This window comes from Furipterus horrens, unplaced genomic scaffold, assembly GCF_987537825.1.
Source record: "Furipterus horrens unplaced genomic scaffold, mFurHor1.1.pri manual_scaffold_11, whole genome shotgun sequence".
Lineage (NCBI taxonomy): Eukaryota > Metazoa > Chordata > Mammalia > Chiroptera > Furipteridae > Furipterus > Furipterus horrens.
This window is the reverse complement of record NW_028327181.1, coordinates 48,182,259-48,193,006: the sequence shown is the minus strand read 5'-3', so window position 1 is coordinate 48,193,006 and position 10,748 is coordinate 48,182,259.

Genomic DNA, 10,748 nt, shown 5'->3' with positions numbered 1-10,748 from the left:
AATGAGTATCAACTGCAAACTGAATGAACAATAAAACAAGCTTTCCTCTCATGATGCTTTCTTCTAATGTTAGACATGAGTTTAAGTACATTATTCTACTACTAATGCTGTGTAAAGGAGGGTCACCCCCAACTCAGTTCACATGGCACAAGCTGGAAGGACAGTCCTGTGGAGGCTCCATTGAGTCTGGTGCCTAAAGGATGAAAAGATTGAGCCAGAAAAGAGGTCCATGGAGAAACAAAGGCTAGATGGAGAGAGGACCCTAACACGAAGAGACACTTACTGAGTTTGAGGAACAGAAAAGGCCAGTATGGCCAGAGCACATGAGCAAAAGGGGAAAGTGTCTTAAGACGAGGAGTTGGTAGGGACTAGTCATTCACATCATGAAGTTCACACTGAGGATAACGAATGACACCTACAGCTCAGTGGGAAGTTTGGGGGCAGTTTTAACAGACAGCAAGACATGATCAGATATGCGTCTTATGAATGTTATCCCATCTGATCTATGGGAAATGGATCTAAGGGAGAAAAGCCAGTGGCAGTTAATGTGATAATTTGACGATAAATGGTAGCTCGTTCATCGAGGATGTTAGCTTGGACTCAGGTGATGGCCGTAGGGTTGGAGAGAGTGGAGATTTAAGTAAAGTAAGCTAATCAGAGAAAAGCAAATACCACATGCTCTCACTTATAGGTGGCATCCACTAAACAGAATGAACTGATAAGAAAATGGAAACGGAGGCATGGACTCATCAAACAGACTGACAGCTGTCAGAGGCGAGGGAGGACTGGGTGAAAGAAGGTGAAGGGATCAGCCAAAGAACCTGTACACATGGCACACAGACACAGACGACAGTGTGGTGGTGGCCAGAGGGAAAGAGGGGCAGGGGCTGGAAGGAGGGAGGCAGGGGAGAAAATGGGGACAACTGTAATTGTGTCAAACATAAAGATAAAGTTAAAAAATTAAATGCAAAATCACCCACAAAAATGTAAAACAAATATCCAAAACATGGCACTATGTGGACTGCAAGGATGCTTGTTTCCAGTATAAGAGCTGGACCAAAAAGGTTTAAGGGGGAAAAAAGTGTATTTGAGAAGTAGAGTTGGCAGGATTTGTCAAAGAATGGGATACGCGGCAGGCTTCCGACATGAGCAAGCTGGTAGCGGAGGCTTTTGCTTTCTGCAGCCAGCACCTTACTTTCTACTTCCCCTAAGCCAGTGAGAACTGAAGGGAGACATCAGGTCTCTTTCTCTTGAGTCTCCCGCTCAGGCTGCCATCCATCTCCCTAGCAGCTACCTCTGACTCCTGCCTCTCCACTTGCCAGCTTTGGGTCCTGGCCAAGATATTGAATTCCCATAAGTTTCAGAGTCCTCATCTGTAAAATGTGGGAAAGTGAGAGAATAAAATGAGATCATATCCATGGAGCTACTGGAACACAGAAGGAACTCAATAAATGCATGTTTTGTCTTTTTTTCCTTCCTCCCTCCCTTTTGTAGCCCTGCCCTCTGAGATCTTGAACTTGGTGTTTTCCTTTTCTAAATATAACCTTCTGTCCTGCTCATGCTCTCATTCCCCATCCCACACAAATGTGCTCTTCCACTTCACCCAAATAAATATTCACTTATTGCCTCCATCCATCTAGTTAATTCCATTTTCCATGTCTGTTCTACTCAACTTTCAATACCTATGTTTGACCTCATGGTTATTTACAACCTGCATTTGTAATGACCTCCTGTTTCCTGGTTTCAAAAGCAGTAAAGTGGCTGAACTTGGGGACAGAGGTGGAGTGCTCAGGAAATAAAGAGATGTTGCAGGTCAAAGGCAGGGCAGACGGTGACACTGTCTGCGGTGGGAGCCGATTCAGGCAAGCTGTTAGGTGAGTGGAGGCAGACACGACCTGACAGAGATAAGGGCTTTTGAAACAAAAGCAAAAACCTGCCTCAGACAGGAAACCTCTCATTCTCTCCCCTGTCACCGGGTGGGGCTGGATCCTTGGCTCGCCTTCCTCCACACGTGAGTCCTGGAGCCCGGGGCTGCGGCCTGAAGCCACTGCCACATTAGCAGACCAGACAGCAGGCCGTAGGCGGTAGTGAAGTCTGGCTTCTGCTGGAGATGTCAGACCTGTACGTATGTGCTCCCGAGAGTGCTTTCCAGCGTTTAAAGATATCTTCAAATTAAGGAGGCAGATTAAGCCAGTTCATCTGAGAGTTCTTCTGGGTCTTGGGGATCTTGTCATCAATGGAATAATGTGACGTTATTTCATTCCTTAGCACATTTCATAAACTTATTTATTGAACAGATAATAAATGCATGCGGTAAAATGAAATTAAACAGCATCAAGGGGTACACACATGCCAACGCCTTCACTTACCTTCATTAGAGACAGGCTCTACAACAAGCTCTGTGGGTATGTGGGTATGAATTTTACATAAACATTTAGTTGTGAATAATCACTTACCAATATGAATAGCTAGGCACCTTTTCCGACTACTCACTTATCTTTTTATCATGAAACCAAACCTTTGCCCTACCATCATTTATAGAATCAGTTTCTTTCCATTTTCTGTTCTCATTGTGCTAAGTATAGACTCCTATCACAGTCTATAATATCTCTGTCTATGTATGTCTCACTCCACATATCAAAAAATAATGAACAAAATAATAAAATAAACTCCCCCCAAATAAAAAGAAGAAACCATAGGGTGGCCGCAGAAATTAATGATAACACAAAACAGCCACACGCAAAAAAGTTACAGTTGATCTGTAAAACCAAAGTTTATTCTTTGTAAAAACTAATGAACTACATAAATCTTTGGCAGGTCTGACTAAAAGAAAAAAGAAAAAGTCAAAAATAAGCATTATTGAAACCAAGAAAAGTGATATGATGATAACTGTAGGGGAGGATTTTAAAATAGCAGAATATTTTGTACCACTTCATGCTAACAAACTTGAAAACCTAGATGAAATAAATTTTTTCTTAGGAAAATAGAAATTACTCAAGAATGAGTACAAAACCTGTACATACTAGTAACCATACAAAAATTGACAAGGTAGTCAGAAATCACACTAAAACTTGGAGCCCAAGGGCTTTATAGACAAATTCTACCACACCTTCAAGGAAACGAATCTCTATGTCATTGAACTTATTCTACAGCATAACAGAAAATAGGAAATTTCTCAACTCAATCCGCAAAGATAGTGCATGGAAAAGAAATGTTGAGGCCAGTTTCACAAACACTGATGTACATGTTCTAAGTAATAAATTAGCATATAATCTAATAGTTTAGTAATAGAATGTCAAAATGGTTTATATCAGCGGTTCTCAACCTGTGGGTCATGACCCCTTTGGGGGTCGAATGACCCTTTCACAGGGGTCGCCTAAGACCATCGGAAAACACATATGTAATTACATATTGTTTTTGTGATTAATCACTATGCTTTAGTTATGTTTCATTTGTAACAATGAAAATACATCCTGCATATCAGATATTTACATTACGATTCATAACAGTAGCAAAATTACAGTTATGAAGTAGCAACGAAAATAATTTTATGGTTGGGGGTCACCACAACATGGGGAACTGTAGGAAGGTTGAGAACCACTGGTTTATATAATTTACTACAGGACAATTCACTAATCCAATCCATCACATAGGCTGATTAAAAGAGAAAAAAATACAGTCACCACAAAAGATACCAAAGAAAGCAATTGATAAAATTCAACATCCTTCCTCATTAAAATAAAATACTTTAAGAATATTCTTTTATTAGAATGAAATGCCCTCACTCTCTAAAGAGGTATTTGACAATTACTACAGTAAAAGTATCATGTAATTGTGAAATATTAAGGTATTATACTAATCAGGAACAAAACAAGACCTCTGTTATAATTGTCACTGGAAATATTAGCCAATAATATAAGACAAGGGAAAAAAAAAGGTTTAAGTATTGCAAAGAAAACCGAATGACTGATTTTCACAATCGTCAATAAAGAAAACTTAAGAGAAACCATTAAAAATATTATTTTAAAAAGGTAACTTAATAAAGTGGCCAAATAGAAAACAGTATAGCAAAGCCATTTGTGTTGTTATATAAAAGAAAAAATAATAATAGTAATATAGTAAATATTTATATATCCCTACAACATGCAATGTGATACTATAAGTGTTTTACACAGATTAATTAATTTTATTCTTACAACACCCCTAGGAGCTAGGTATTATTATTGTAAATATTTCACAGAAGGGATAACTAGGCCACAGAAAGGGGATGCAACTTGCCTAAGATCACGCATCTAATGAGTGACAGAGCAACGGGGTAAACAGAGGGAGTTTGGCTGCATATTTCATACTCTGGAAATTAAATTCAGAGTGAAAATCCTAATTAAAAGTTCTCTGAAAATACAAACCATACTGTCAGGTTGGCAGACATATTTACATTTGTTAAAACTAAGCAATGATGATCATTGAAGAATTCAGATTCTCCGCAGTACTGTTACTTGAGCCATGAACTGACAATGCCCCTTTGAAGACAAGTTAATAATATCTATAAAAACTGAAATTTATGCTTAATAAATCTTTGAGTACAAGAATACTTGTTACAGAATTATTGGAATTACCGTGAAATAGACAATAACTAAATGAATGTCCATTAATAGAGGTTGAATAGGGTGTGCTATACCTTTACCATAAAATAGTATGCAAGCTTCCAAAAGAATGTATTGATATGGAAAACAATCACAAAGACAAATTTTCAGAGGAATAAAGCAAACTACAGAACCATATGCATAGTATGACCCTACCTGTGTTTTGAAAGTGGCATTAGATATGTGAATGGTGCCTTCCTCTCCAGAAGAGTGATTCAATGCTCTTTCTCAGAAGACACTGGAAGGTGGAGAGTATAAGAGTATGTGAAGGTGCTGCAGGGAGAGAGACTGGTGATCAGAAAGACTGGCTGGTTGAAACACCATGCTATATGTGGCTGGTAAGAAGAACCAGGGAGACATTGCCTGCACCCCTATGCTTTAGTGTGAGCAGCTCCAGGTCAGGGCAGGAGACAACAGTTAGCACTCAGGAGGGGGAAATAATAGCAATAAAAAAGCAAACAAAGCCCTGGCTGGTGTGTCTCAGTGGATTGAGTGCCAGCCTGCGAACCAAAATGTCTCGGGTTCAATTCCCAGTCAGGGTACATGCCTGGGTTGCGGGCCAGGTCCCCAGTTAGGGGTATGCGAGAGGCAACCACACATTGATGTTTCTCACCTTCTCTTCCCCTCTCTCTGAAAATAAATAAATAAACTCTTTAAAAACAAACAAACAACAACAAAAAAAAAAAACCACAAACCAAGAAATGAGCAGCATTACTGAACACTGATAGAGCTGGCCCTGCCTAAGAATCCTGGCTCAGCCACTCAAAATCTCCATGACCTAGGGTAAATTGTGTAATTTTTTTTTACTTTTCTTTAAAATAATGATAAAACAATTTTCTCACTGGTTTGTTGTGAGTAATAAATGAAATAATCAAGTGCAAGGCACTTACCACAGTATCTGAAACATGGTAAGTATTTAATACATATTAGGTATTATTATAATATTATGACCACTTTAGAGACTAGAGAAAAAGAAATCAGACTCCTTTAGAAATCTGGTCTCTAACTACGGTTGTCTTTGCTCATTGACAGAGCGTGTTCCAGGCTCTTTAAGAAATAAATGGTTGTTTGGAGTGGCACAGAAAGTGCTTGTCAGCTAAGGTGCAGGCTAGAGCGGGCTGTCTAGTACAACAGTCACTAGTGTGAAGAGGATATGAGGTGTGGTTAGCCCAAACTGAGGTGTGCCATAGCGTAAGCAATACTCTGGATCTGAAGACTTGGTGTGGAAAAAGCATGTGAAATATCTCATTATAATTTTTAAATTAATTATATATTGAAATGATAATATGTTCGATTTGGTTAAATAAAATATAGAAGTACTTTCATCTGTTTTATTTTACTTTAAGTAGCCACTAGAAAATTTTAAATTACATTTCTATTAGACAGAGACGGGCTACAATCGATTTGTCCTTTTCAGTATAATTTTAGCATTTTCAAAACACTTGCACATACATTTCTTTAAGTTTCTAGAAAGTTGGGTGAGAAGAAATTCTTTTATCCATTACTAAGATAGAGAAACTGAGCACTGAAGTGATTTGCTCATTGACTTTCTCAATGCGTCCATGTGAGGAAAACAAATTCAAATAAAACAGAAACCTTCATAATAAAAGGCAACAGTCGTCCACCTCACCACGGTCACTTCGGCATGATCCATGATGTAGCTCTTACCAGCTCTGAACATTTCTTACAAAATCCTCTTTTGCAGCAGCACCCCCTTCACTAGAACAACTCACAATCACACACTTGTCAAAGCGCAGTCTCAAGTTCCTAACAAGGACGGTGGGGTGCTTCCAGAGAAAAGGAAGAATAATTCTTGAGTAAGTAAGAAGTGTTTGACCTCAGTCATCTTTTTCCCACAATTGGATCTTTTGTGGCTATAGTGGCTGCCCTGTGTTGCAGCCCAGGATAGTTGAAGTAGGGATGTCCTTCCTTGTATCAGGATTCTCCCCACCATTGGATCTAAAACATTCTGCTCAAAAGGCAGCATGGTATCCCCAAGGTCTGGCATGTATCTATCAAAGGAAAAGAGACTGAAAATTCACATAGAACCCACACTATTAAGTATAAGGAAGATTAGCTCTGAGGCTGGTCAGCTCTTTCTGTGAAGGACCAGACAGTAAATATTTTAGGCTTTTGGGACCATATAATCTCTGTTGCAACCAATCAACTCTGCCATTTTTGCACAAAAGCAGTCCTAAATAACACAGAAATAAATGGGCATGGCTGTGTTCCAACAAAACTTTATTTACAGAAACAGGCCAAGGGCCACTTTTGCCCAATGGCTGTAGTTATGTAAATCCTAGGATTAAGGATTCTAGATAAAACCACACCCAAATCACAGAGAGCCTACAATATTTGCAAAGATGAGGAAATACATTTTAACACTGAGTAGCTCTGTCCTTAAAGAACAGGATTATCCAGGAACAGGAATGTTGGAGAGAAGATGCTTGGATTTTCTTCAAAGCAATGCTGAGGGTGAGAGGGCACCCTTGGTGAGAAGCACCCTGGTAGGCCTACCTCGAGATGCTGGGTGGTGGGGCCAGGTAAGGAAAAGGAGCCAGAAGAGGCTGTGAAGTCTGCGTGGATTATCTCCCCACAATGGAGAACCCCTGCATGTGGTTAACAATGAGAAGAGGTAGGTAGGGAGGATTAATTAAGTCATTAGGGAAACAGGAGGACTTGGTGTCACAAAGAGGTGGAAAGGTTTGCCTGGACAAGAAGGAGTAGAATTTCATATCTTAATAAAGGACTGAGGATTGAGTTGGCCCCTGTCTCTCAATCACAACTCATTTCTCTGTTTTGCATGCCTCCATGACGCATCGCTCCGTGCCCTCCTCTCGCTCACCTGCAGCACTGTGTCATCGTGGCTGAGTTGAATAGTGGCCATTTTTTTATGGAGGAAAGGGAACCCATGTCAACAACCTTTTCATCTTCATATCTATTCATATGGTGTACTGCAAAGAGAAGACACCCAGTATTAAACCAGAGACAGGAAAGTGTGCGTGTCCTAGAATGTGTGACGGGGCTAGAGGGCAGCTTTCTTACCAAGCCTCTGTTTTAAATTGAATTAAAAACCATCACAATTAAAGAGGTCACCTGACCAAACGCTGGCCTACCCTGTGAGTGGATGAGCAAGAAATGAGGCAGACAGCAGCCATCCTTCCAAGGTGTCTGCAGCCGTGGGATGAATGGAGATGACTGTTTTCCCGGGTAAAGCTGGGTTTGCGTGCAAGATAAATGGCCAGGCAAGGTGAGGCTTGATGATGAATGAACTGGGATTAGCATTGCAAGCGTGATGGAGAAAGGTTTTCTATTCCTGACACTTAAAATCATTACTCTTGGTTAACATCTGCCACAATTAATCACTCCACTCCTGTGTGTGCTCAGAGTACTTTGTTTGGATCTCAATTTGAGTACTGTTAGTCTACCTTCTATTATCCACAGATGCATGGAAGCCTGCCTTTCCACTGGACTGTGATTCCTTTGAGAGCTTGGGTGTTTTAACTAAGAATGTATCATAGTGGAAACTCTAGAATTCTGTAGAGCAGTGGTTTGGGGGTTACAATCTAAGGCAAGGCATGAAAAGAACCTGTGGGCTGGATTTGCATTGCAAATGTATTTTCTCTTTGATTGTATATTTCTTCAGGTAGCTTTAGGTTGTGAGTGATGGAGGAATAGTAAATCTCTGGCAAGCCAGCCCTTGGCAATGAAAGAGTTTCTAAAATACCTTTTGAATTGGATATGTTGACATTTTACAGGAATTTTTTTAAGTGTTAAGGATACGGAGGAAGTGTTTGTCACCTAACTCATGTTTCTCTTGCGGAGAGCTGCTTCACATGTTTGGAAGATATGTTTTGGTGAGTTCCAATGCTCATGCCCTTCAAAGACCCCCGGATTCTACTTACAGGGGCTGGTCCTTAGTGTTCTCAGCATGGGCACGTGATTTAGGACCGGAGGGCTCAGACACCGTTGAGTCACTCATCATGATAGACAGAAGGGGCATGAAGAGGCAGGGGTGAGAGTTTGAGGAAAGCAACTTGAAGCAGCCAGAATGGGCAATACACTGAAATGCAAAACAGAAATCAATCAAAGAAACAAACAAAAGAACCCACTTCCTACACAGCTACACATGCAGATTTTGGAGAGCAAAAATATCTAAAGGACATTTAAATCTGTTTCCCGAGATGTATACAATGTAACCCTCCTGCTGCACACGCAGTGACCTGAACGACCAAGTGTTTTGCTCCCCAGTGTGACAGTGCACAGCTGATACAGAGGAGTCTCTAGCCAGCCAAGGGAACCCACTTCCCAGCTCTTTCGCATTGGGGTGGGTCCATGTGGCTAGTCCTTGCCAACGTAATGTGGGTGGCCTTCCGAGATGAGGAGGGTTAGATATTGGGTGCTCCATCCTCGAGGTCAGAGGTTGGCAAAATCTTTTTGTAAAGGAAAGATAATAAATACTTGCAGATTTTCTAGGCTACAACGTCTCTGTTGCAACTACTCACCTCTGTCACTTTTTATAATAGAAAATAGCAGCCACAGTAAATATATAAATCAGTGAGCATGGCTGTCTTCCAATAAAATTGTACTCATGGACGTTGAAATTTGAATTTTATATAATTTTCACATATCATATTATTCTTCTTTTGATTGTTTTTTCATCCACTGAGAACTATCTTTAGCTTTCAGGCCATACAAACCTGGTGGTGGGCTAGACTTGACCCATGAACCTCAGTTTGTCACCTGCTCTTGGTGCTCTCTCAGGCCATGTGCCTCTCATTACCTGGCTACAGAGGGCCCGCTGGGGGACTCTGAGGTGCCAGGGAGCAGTGAGGTGACCACATGGAGAGAGAATCACCAAGGCAAGCTGCTCAAGACAGATGTCCAAACAGGAGCGTCTTTGAATATGAAATAAACTTTTATTTTGTTAAGCCTCTGAAACTTGGTGGTTGTTTGTTGCAGGGGCTTGTGTTATCTTAATCACCTCCCTCTCCATCTTCTGCCTCAAAGAGTCAATAATTTCTACATTGTTCACTCACTTTTGGGGGGCTTGAACAGGAAATAAAACTGTCCTACACATCTAGGCTACATCATAACACGTGGATGTGATACTTCCTTCTTTGTCAAAACATTATTGATATAAATGACTGAGAGTCCTGGGGAAGGGAAGCTCATTCCAAATATTGTCTGGACTATTTTCAAAGGTTTTCATTCTATTTTAAAATAATAGCCAAGGACGGGCACTAACACCTCATTTATTCACACAATTGTCCCTTTTCCTTTGCTATCTGTTACATATCTTACAGTAGTTGTTTATAATTCATTCCATATTTTCTCAGACCTCCAACCCACCTTATCTCTGACTGCATACTTTAATTGACTACCTCATTTTCTGAATCCAGGTTCATCTTCTCCAATAAATTCCTCTCTTTATCTGTCACTAGTCTCTTCAGTTCCTTAAAATGCCTTTAAATCAGTATCAGTTCTTTTGAAGAAGGAGGCTCCATCTTTCTTCAGAAGTGGGTCTCTCTCTCTTTCTCTCTCCCCCCTCAATGTCACTTTAGTTCATCTGCTCCTAATTGATTCTTCCCTTTCTTCAGAGATGCTGTAATTTTTCTTATTCTTTAAAGTGTTTAAAGTGAAAACAGAGAAAAAATTTCTTTTAACTTACTAACTTCTCAAGTTTATAACTTCTCTCTCTCCTTTTACTACACTTCGTGTTTTAGAGGAGTTTCAAGTTCACAGAAAATTTGAGAGGAAGGCAGAGTTTTCTGTGTACCCCCTACCCTCACACATGCATAGCCTCCCCCATTACCAACACTCCCCACCAGATTGGGGCATTTGCTACAATCGATGAACTTACATCATTATCACCCAAAGTGCATAGTTTACATTAGGGCTCATTCCTGGAGTTGTACATTCTATGGACAAATGTATAATGATATGTATTCGCCATCATGGTTTCATACAGAAGAGTTTTTCTGTCCTACAGGTCCTCTGTGTTCTGCCTGGTAATCTCTCCCTCTCTTCTAACTTCTGAAAACTATTGATCTTTTTACACTCCATAGTTTTGCCTTTTCCGGTATTTCATATATTTGGAATTAT